The sequence below is a fragment of the Macaca mulatta genome, chromosome 2 (assembly GCF_049350105.2).
Source record: "Macaca mulatta isolate MMU2019108-1 chromosome 2, T2T-MMU8v2.0, whole genome shotgun sequence".
Classification (NCBI taxonomy): domain Eukaryota; kingdom Metazoa; phylum Chordata; class Mammalia; order Primates; family Cercopithecidae; genus Macaca; species Macaca mulatta.
The window spans coordinates 189,621,351-189,631,721 of record NC_133407.1 but is presented as its reverse complement, the minus strand read 5'-3'; positions in this window follow the sequence as shown (position 1 = coordinate 189,631,721).

Below are 10,371 nucleotides of genomic sequence, written 5' to 3'. Positions count from 1 at the left end.
TCTTTTAATTGGAGTGTTTAGTCTATTTACATTTAATATTATTATTGAAAAGTAAGGACTTACTCTTGCCGTTTTGCAAATTTAACAAAGAGATTTAAATGATTAAAAAGAATCAAGTAAAAAAATTCTGGAGATTAAAAATTCACTTGACAAACTGAAAAATGTACTGAAAGTTTAAAACAGCAGAATTGATCAAGTAGAAGAAATAATTAGTGAGCTTGAAGACAGGCTATTTGAAAATACACAGAGGAGACAAAAGAAAAATAAGAACAAATGAAACACACCTACAAGATCTAGAAAATAGCCTCAAAAGGGCAAATCTAAGAGTTATTGGCCTTAAGGAGGAAGCAGATAGAGAGAGAGATCAGGGTAGGAAATTTATTCAAAGACATAATAAGTGAGAACTTTCCAACCCTAGAAAAAAAATCAGTTTTAAAGTACAAGAAGGTTATAGAACACCAAACAGTTTTAACCCAAGTAAAACTGTTTTAAGACGTATAATAATCAAATTTCTAAAGTTTAAGGATAAAGGACCCTAAATGCAGCAAGAGAAAGAAAAAACACACACACACACACAAAGGATCTGGCAGCAGATGCCTCAGTGGAAATCTTACTGGTCAAGATAGTGGCATGACATATATCAAGTCCTGAGGGGGAAAAAAAAACCCTTTTGTCCTAGAATGATATATCCAGTGAAAATATCCCTCAAACATGAAGAAGAAATAAAAACTTTTCCAAACAAAAGCTAAGGAATTTCATCCACACCAGACCTATCCTACAAGAATTGCTAAAATGAGTTCTTCAATCTGAAAGAAAAGGACGATAATGAGCAATAAGAAATCATCTGAGGACAAAACTTACTAGTAACAGTAAGTACACAGACAAATACAGAGTGTTATATCATTGTAATTGTGGTATATAAACTATGCATATCTTTAGTGGAAAGAATAAAAGACAAACCTGTCAAATATAATAGCTACAACTTTTTAAGACAGAGACAGAATAATAAGACATGAAAGATATGAATACAAACAAAAAGTTAAAGAGCATGAGGGGTGAAGTTAAAGTGTAGAATTTTATTAGTTTTCTCTTTGCTTGTTTGTTTGTGCAATCAGAATTAAGTTGTCATCAGCTTAAAATAATGGGTTTTAAGATGTTACATGCAAGTTTCATGGTAATCTTAAATCAGAAAACTTACAACTGATACATACACAAAAAAATAAAGCAAGAAATTAAAGCATTCCACCAGAGGAAATCACTTGCACAAAAAGGAAGATAGGAAGAGAGAAAGAAGAAAGAAGAGACCAGAAGACAACAGCACAATGGCAGGAGTAAATCCTTACTTTTCAATAATAATATTAAATGTAAATAGAATAAACACTCCAATTAAAGGACAAACAGAGACCAAATGGATTTTTAAAAAAATGATCTGTTGTGTATAAGAAACACTTCACTTACGAAGACAAAGACTGAAAATAAAGGGATGGAAAAAGATATTTCATGTAAGAAGAAACCAAAAAAGAACAGGAGTAGCTATACTTATATAAATAGATATCAGGACAAAAAAATATATAGAAAGGGACAAATAAGGTCATTATATAATGCTAAAGGGATCACTTTAGCAAGAGGATGTAATAATTATAAATATACATGTACCCAACAATGGATCATTCAGATATACAAAGCAAATATTATTAAAGCAAAAGAGAGAGATAGACCCCAAAACAACAACGACTGGAAACTTCAATACCCCACTTTAAGCAATGGATAGATCATCCAGACAAAATCAACAAAGAAACATCAGACCTAAACTCTACTACTGACCAAATGGTCCTAATAGATGTTTCCAGAACATTTCATCCAATAGCTGAAGAATACACATTCTTCTTTTCAGCACATGAGTCGTTCTCAGGGTTAGATGATATATTATGCCACAGAACAAGTCTTTAAAAATTCAAAAAATATTGAACACATATCAAGTACCTTCTCTGACCACAGTGGAAAAAAGCTAAAAATCAGTAACAAACGGAACTTTGGAAACTATCTAAACACATGGAAACTAAACAATCTGCTCCAGAGATACCAGTGGATCAATGAAGAAATAAAAAAGAAAATTTTAAAATTTATTGAAACAAATAATAATGGAAACACAACATACCATAACCTATAGGATACAGGAAAAGTATTACTAAGAAATAATAGAAAATCTTCAAATAAAAAGCCTCACAATTTATCTTAATAAGAAAAGCAAGAGCAAACCAAACTCAAAATTAATAGATGAAACAAAAAACAGAAAAGATCAACAAAACCAAAAAAAAAGGATTTTTTGAAAAGATAAACAAAATTGAGAAAACCTTCATCAGACTAAGAAAAAAAGAAAGAAGTCTCAAATAAATAAAATCAGAGATGAAAAGGAATACATTACAACTGATGCCACAGAAATTCAAGGATCATTAGAGATTATTATGAACAACCATATTTCAATACATTGGAAAACCTACAAGTAATGGAAAAAATCCTATGCATATTCAACCCACCAAGACTGAACCATAAACAATTCCAACACATGAATAGACCAATAAAAATAGTGACATTCAAGCCATAATAAAAAGTCTCCCAGCAAGGTCCCATGAAAAGAATGAGATCCTGTCGTTTGCAACATGAATGGAACTGGAGGACATTGTATTAAGTAAAATAAGCCAGTAACAGAAAGCTAAGCTTTGCATGTTCTCACTAAGTTGTGGCAGCTAAAAGTTAAAACAATTGAATTCATAGAGAGAGAGAGTAAAATGATGGTAACCAGGGGCTGAGAAGGATAGTGCACGGGGAAGTCAGGAAATGGGGAAGGTTAATGGGTACAAAAATATAGTTAGATACTACGAGTAAGATCTAATATTTGATAGTACAACAGAGTGAGTACATTTAACAATTATTTTTATTTTTATTTTTATTTTTGAGACAGAGTTTCATTCTTTCACCCAGGCTGGGGTGAAGAAGCATGATCTCGGCTCACTGCTACCTCCACCTCACAGGTTCAAGCGATGTTCCTGCATCAACCTCCCAAGTAGCTGGGATTATAGGTGCTCACCACCCTACCTGGCTAATTTTTTTGTATTTGTAGTAGAGATGGGGTTTTACCGTGTTGACCAGGCTGGTCTCAAACTCCTGACCTCAGGTGATCCACCTGTCTCTGCCTCCCAAAGTGCTACGATTATAGCAATCAGCAATAATTTGTTGTACATTTTATAGTAACTTAGGGAATACAATTGAAATATTCATAGCTCAAAATGATGAATGCTTGAGGTAATGCATACCCCATTTACCCTGATGTGATTATTACATATTGTATGTCTGTATCAAAATATCTCATGCACTCCATAAACATAAACACCTATTATGTACTCATAAATTTTTTAAATTTTAAAATACATAAAAAGAAGTCCAAGAAAAGTAAATAATATTATATTTTCATTTCACCTTCTTTTTTTTACAGTTGATGTTGCTGATTATTAAATTCTATGTTGAAAATGGTTTCCAAGTGTTTTGTTTTTGTTTGCTTTTTGAGTAGTTTGCTTGTTTTTCTCTCAGCAAATTAATAATGTTCTCTAGTCTTCTGGTTTCCAGTGTTTCTGGAAACAAGGAAGCCACAATTTGTGTATTTATTCCCTTCTATTTAATGTCTCATTTTTCTGGTGGCTTTTATATATGCTCTTTAATTTTAATTTTTGGCCATTTTACTATGATATAATTAGGTATGGTTTCCTTTGTACTGATTCTGTTTGGAAGTCATTATGATTCCTGGTAGTATGGGTTGATACATTTCATCAAGTTTGAAAGCTCTTGGTCTTTATCTCTTCAAATATCTTTTCTTCATTATTTTCCCTCCCCTCTCTTTCTGGGATTCTACTTATAAATAAGTTAGGAATTGTATCACAAATCTCTTTTGTTTCACTCTTATTTTTCTTTTTATTGAAGTGTGAATATTTCCTATTGACACGTCTTTAGGTACATTTATCCTTTACTCTTTTCTGTCCAATTGCCATTAACCCTATACAATAAATTATTCATTTCTATATTATTATTTCCATTTCTAATAATTCCATTTTCTTCTATAGCAGAATCTTCTTTCTTGTGCCATTTCACCAGAAGTAAAAGCAGCTGTGTAGTTTTCTCTTATTAAACACTCATCACTGAAAGAGTACAGTTCTTTTTAGTTGGAGATCTCTGATGGGTTTATAAAACTAGATTTGTAGGTTACCTAGATTGTTTGGGTTATTAGGATAAGTCTTTTTACACATTCCACATTTAAACTAAAAACAAAAGTGTTATTTAGTATTGTTAAAGGTAAAGATTATAGAACTATGATATCTATTATTGTGACTTCATTTTTAATTCAATCTATAATTAGATCAATTAGATCTGTCAAGAATCTAAAGAGTCATGCTCTGGAACTTGTACCCCCAGGATCTAGAGGCTCATGTTCTGCAAATGGCACTGCAATGGATTACCTGTGAGGCTTGTGGGACTATATTATAATCTTACAGTTTCTCCATGTGTAAATGTATTAGAGTGGGTGTTACTGGAAAAAGAGAAAAAGAATACCATTCAAATATAAATTTAAGAGATCTCATCTTTATTTAAGGTTCAATTCCCTTGAAAAATAGAAAAAGAAAGTGAAGCAACTATGACAGAATGTTAACAGTGATTAATTCTGGAAAGCCAATACTATACTAGCCTTTGTAATTTTCCATAGATTTTGTAAATTTTTCAAAATTAAAAAAATATATACTAATAATATAAACACACCACCCCAATTGGTGGAGCAACAAATGACACAAAGATAAAATGATTGAAGATCAGCCAGGATAAGATGTCTAATAATGCAAAGCTTATAAAAATTTCAAGGAAATTTTTAATGGCCTGATGTTCCACGAACTGTCAGGTCCTCCACTTGTCATCTGATGTGAAATTTGGCATATCTAACTACAAAAGTCCCACAGAAATGACAAAAGAAAAAGGTTTCTTTTTGAATTATTAAAGGTCTGTAGAATCCCAAAGTCTCTCTGAAAAGGGGCACACATGTGGGTACATGAATAAGCAGTGTCTTGTGTCAGTTTGTCATCCTCCAAATTCACATAGAAACACAAGAATTTAAGCAATGCAACAAAGATATAGGGTCCAGGAAAATGGCACACAGAGCTATAATATTTAGCAGTCATACAGAAGCACAAAATATTAACACTTCATAAGGCTTAGCGTGTCCTTGTTCATCACGTTCATTTTTAAAAATAAACTAAGATCTAGAGAGCCAATATCACTGATATGGTCTGGCTCTGTGTCCCCACCCAAATCTCATCTCTAATTTTAATCCCCATAATTCCCATGTGTAGAGGGTGGGACCTGGTGGGAGGTGATTAGATATCAGGGGCAGTTTCCTTTCTCATGATAGTGAGTGAGTTCTCCCGAGATCTGATGGTTTTATAAGGGACTCGTCCCCTTTTGCTCCTCATTCTTCTCTCACCTGCCACCATGTAAGATGTGCTGGCTTACCCTTCTGCCATGATTGTAATTTTCCTGAGGACTCCCTAGCCGTATAGAACTGTGAGTCAATTAAACTTCTTTTCTTTGTAAATTACCCAGTCTCAGGTAGTATTCTTTACAACAGTGTGAAAATGGACAAATACAATCACATTAGAAATATTTTAAATAAATAGAAAGTCTATTTAAGAAAATTACTTAAGAAAATGAAATGTATGCATTTAAAATCTATGTATTTAAGAAATCTATTCTCTCAATCTATTGTTCTCTACAACCATTCCATAAACTTTCAAACAATTCCCATTAGAAATTTCAGGGAGTTCTTTAATTAAACCTTCTCCACCACTATTACCCTACTATGTTCTGTCATGAACCAAATTCATCAGTTCTTTAATTCAAAATCAAGTTTTCCACATTCAAGATATATTGATATAGTTTAATTGTCAAAAATATGAATAGGGCTAGTAGAAGTATATAAAATCTTCTGTGTGAATTGTGAAACCAAAGCCACTATTCACACACACACTTTCACTTGGCATATAAGAATCTCCACCAGATAAAATTTAGAATCAGTTCTATTGTTTTATTAGAAATGGAGTGGGGACTTTAAGAGGAAAAAAATATACTAGGTTAAGACTAGCCCTCAATTTGGGAACTACCTGGAACAGGAAAATGATACTGTGAAGGATATCATTTAAGTTCCCAAAAGTAAAGAGCACAATAGAGCAGTGAGTATGTAGAATACAGTAACACCAGAGAAGAATGGTGCAACGGTGTGTCTAAAATCCTCACCCTGTCTGTGCTTTAAAAACACAGTCATCAATCATTTTGTCACATTTTGAGTAGGATAACTTTTCTTCCTATGGTTTGAGACACTGTCCACTTATCATTTAGTCATCACAGAAGGACATAAGCCAGCAAATTCTACTTTTCTAGAAAAAGCAAGTGATCACTGCATACCTCATGAAGTATGAGAAAAGATCAAATTGCATGTATTTTCGAGTAAGTTGAATTAATATGCCAAATGAACAGGCAACTGTTGTCAGAGGAAATAGGATATCCTCATCAGCCATTGACCATTCCTTATATGCACCCAATTGAAGGAGAGTAGGTGGAGGCAGTCCCACTCAAGCCACAGGAAATGAGTTTGCTAATGGAAAGAGGTTTCATACCATAAAAATAGGAAAAAGAAAGTAAATAGTTCTAGACACTATACCAACTAGTCTGTTACTAAGCATAAAAGAGAACTTAGACAATTTAATAAGAGATTCACATTCTTACAAATCTGTTAGCGTAATCTAATGAGTAATTTTTAAATTTACAGAAAGAATCAGGTGGAATCATTTTGTTAAGTATATTATACAAATATCAGACATTATATATTCACTAAAATATTTTTGGTTTTGTGTTCTTGGCTATCTTTTCCTTTCTAGGTAGCAACTAACTAGTACCAGTACTTTAAGAATTTGTGTTATACACTCTCCAAACTATTCCAGGTATCATATAGCTTCTCTTTATTATGCAATCTTAAAACATAAATGTGTTTTCTTCCTCCCTTCATTGAAGATGACAATAACATTCACTGAGCACTTACTATGTGCCAGGCACTGTTTGAAGTACAGTATATGTTTAAAATCATTTAAACCTTACCTCCTAATGCAAAGAAGAATTTGACATAAAGTTGGAGTAATGATTTGGTCAATTTGGCATTAAAATGCAAAATTGGCTCTCATATCACAATGCTGCTTAAATTAAACGAACAGATTTTTTTACACAGCCTTTTTTTCCCTCACAAACTTTCATTTGCATGTGTGAAGTCTCGCTGTGAGGCTGCATAAGGCAAAATTAAAAATAGATTTAGTGTGTATTGTATCTCTACAACACAAGAAAGACCTACATGAACTCTGCAGGTGCATCATACCCTGTAGTTATTTAAGGAACAGAACTGAATTTGCGTATTCAGCTATTATACCCCTTGTCTGGTTAATCCACAGGGCTCAAGAATAGGTCAACTTATTATTGTGGTGTGTGCACAGTTTGCCCACTTTAGGATGGTGACAAGTCAAATTTTAAAAGTGCAACAGAAAGCAGAACGCTGAATGTATCAATTTAATATATAAATAATCTACAACTGAAACAAAGTGAAAAGATGTTTATAATAATGACAAGCTACTAATGCATACATAAAAGTAGATGATGGACTCATTTCATGGTTACAGAAAATATAGATACTCTTATCATTATTTTCCATATCAACTGAATTGAGCAACCAAAGTAATTCTCATAATAAAATTGCTTCCATCTGGACAAAGACTGGAAGTATTTCTATGCCTGAAGAGCCAATGATTTTATTGTTATTCGAATGAGCAGGAGTTCATGGTCTGATAAATACTTATGAAAACGTATTTGGAGAAGCCCCTATAAATAAAAAAGGCAGTTAGCATTTTTGAAGTTATGTCTAAATTCAAAATATGCTTATCTGAAAATTTTAAAGAGAAATAAATATGAAAAACCCAGTATGTGGGTTTTTGAAACTGTTTTTTGAAACTGACATGTTTTTTGACCATGTTTTTTGAAACTGACAATTCAGAGATCTACAATAACTAAGGACTTTGACTTTCATTTGTGATTATTCTAAATGGGAAGTCATGAGTGTACAATACATCAATTCTCTTTTTTGTAAATATACTCATATTAAATTAGAGCTATATCACACAAACTATATCTAGGATCCCTCCACTAAAGCAGTTTTTAAAAATTCTTTTAGAAATGATTGTCAGTTTCTTCTATGGCTTTCTCAAGCAAAGCCATACTTTGGAGAATATTTCCACTTCTGAGCATCTGGAGGTAACAGGGACTGGGTTCACCAAATGGTGCTGGAATATTTTAACATCCAAATGCAAATAATAAACCCCAAATTTTACCACACACTATATAAAATATTAACTAAAAGTAGATGGATCATAAACCTAAATGAAAACCTGAAACTATAAAATGTCTAGAAGATAACAGAACAAAATTTTTGTAACCTTGGGTCAGCAAAGATATGTTAGGAAGGACACAAAAACACTAACCATAAACTAAAATATTGACAAAATATCAAAATGAAATTTTTTATGTCTTTCAAAGACACTGTTAAGAAAATAAAAGGCAAGTCACATATGAGAAAAATATATATGTAACATACATCTAACAAAGGTCTGGTATTCAGAAACTATAAAGAACTCTTAATGATAACATGAATTACTCAATAGAACATAAATAAAATATTTAAATTTAAAAATTTCAAATACATAGTAAATAAGTGCACAAAAATATGTTCAATGTCGTTAGTCAATAAAAATGCATAATACAAGATACCACTACACACCCATTAAGATGGTAAAAATTTGAAAAGACTGACAAATGCTGACCAGGATACAGAGCAACTGGAACTCTCATGCATTGCAAGAAAATGCAAAATGGTATATCAACTTGAAAAACAGGGTTACACTTTCTTATCAAATTAAATGAACATTTATCATAAAACCCACTAAGGTCACTATTAGTCATTTGCCAGAAAATGAAACCATATGTCCCTACAAAGACTTGTCCCTGAAGGCTGTTTATGGCAGTTTTATTCATTATTGTTAAAAACTGGAACAACCTACATATCCATCAGCTGGACAATGGTTAAACTCAGCAATAAAAAGGAACATATTAATGATATACACAAGAACACGGACAGATTCAAAATCATCAAGCTAAATGAAAGAAGCCACGCAGTAAAGACTGTCTATCCACTATATGATTCTATTTAAACGACATTCTTAAAAAAATAGCAAATTATAATGACAGAAAGCACCGTGGTTACTAGAAGCTGGAAGTGAGGAGTAGGGATTTTTTGCAAAGGGGTGCAAAAAGTTTTGGAAGTGATGAAAATAGTTTGTCATAATTATACAGTGATTCAAACCTCATTAATTTGTACACTTAAAATCAGTCCATTTTATGATATAGAGGTTATAATGCACTAAAGCTTATTTTTAATAAATAAATAGACAAACACATGTAAGTATTGACATAAAAGTATTGAAGATATGGAATAGTATTTACTTAGTATATACTTTAAGCTGCCTAACTATAACCCAATCTACTTCTCATTGTGGTCAAATGGCCAGTCAGAGGGCTACTGAGTATGAAGCCCAGACTAAAGGCTACACAGGAGGCTCTGGGCCATGTATTTAGAGGAATGCATTTAAGTATTAAGCCTTGGTGCTGGAGTGGTATAGGAGAGGGAGAGCTGGCAAATGTAACACTTCTGTAGAAAACAGCAGCCAAAGTTGAGGTAAATTTCCCCATCCCTAATTCTATGTCCATCTGCCAAGAAAAACGAAACAGCAGCGGTACCAGCTGTTCTTGTTGCTCCACAGATTGCAAGCCACGTTTCCAAATTAACATCCCACCAATGCTTCCCTATCGAGCTCACACAAGACAGGAACTAAGTCAAGATAGGATCCGGGGAGAAAGATAAAGTAACAAGGAAGCCCGATCACAAATTAAGAAGCAAACAGCGAGCCTCTGTGTGTGTGAAGGGCAAGCTACATGATCTGCAGATAAATTAGTGCTGGATCAATTTACAGAGGCAGGTAGGGAAGGGGCAGCCGGTGTCTGTGAAGTGAAAGTCAGGTCATAAGACTACAATTTAGTCCTTTGCCTCCCTATTTCAGAAACGAGTGGGAGAAACGAAGAGTAAATCAGCAGAGCATGATTAATACTGTTCATATGCCAAGTAACAAACTCAATGCACTACTTCCCATTAGACAGATGCTCAAAAATTGCAGATGAAATGAGTTA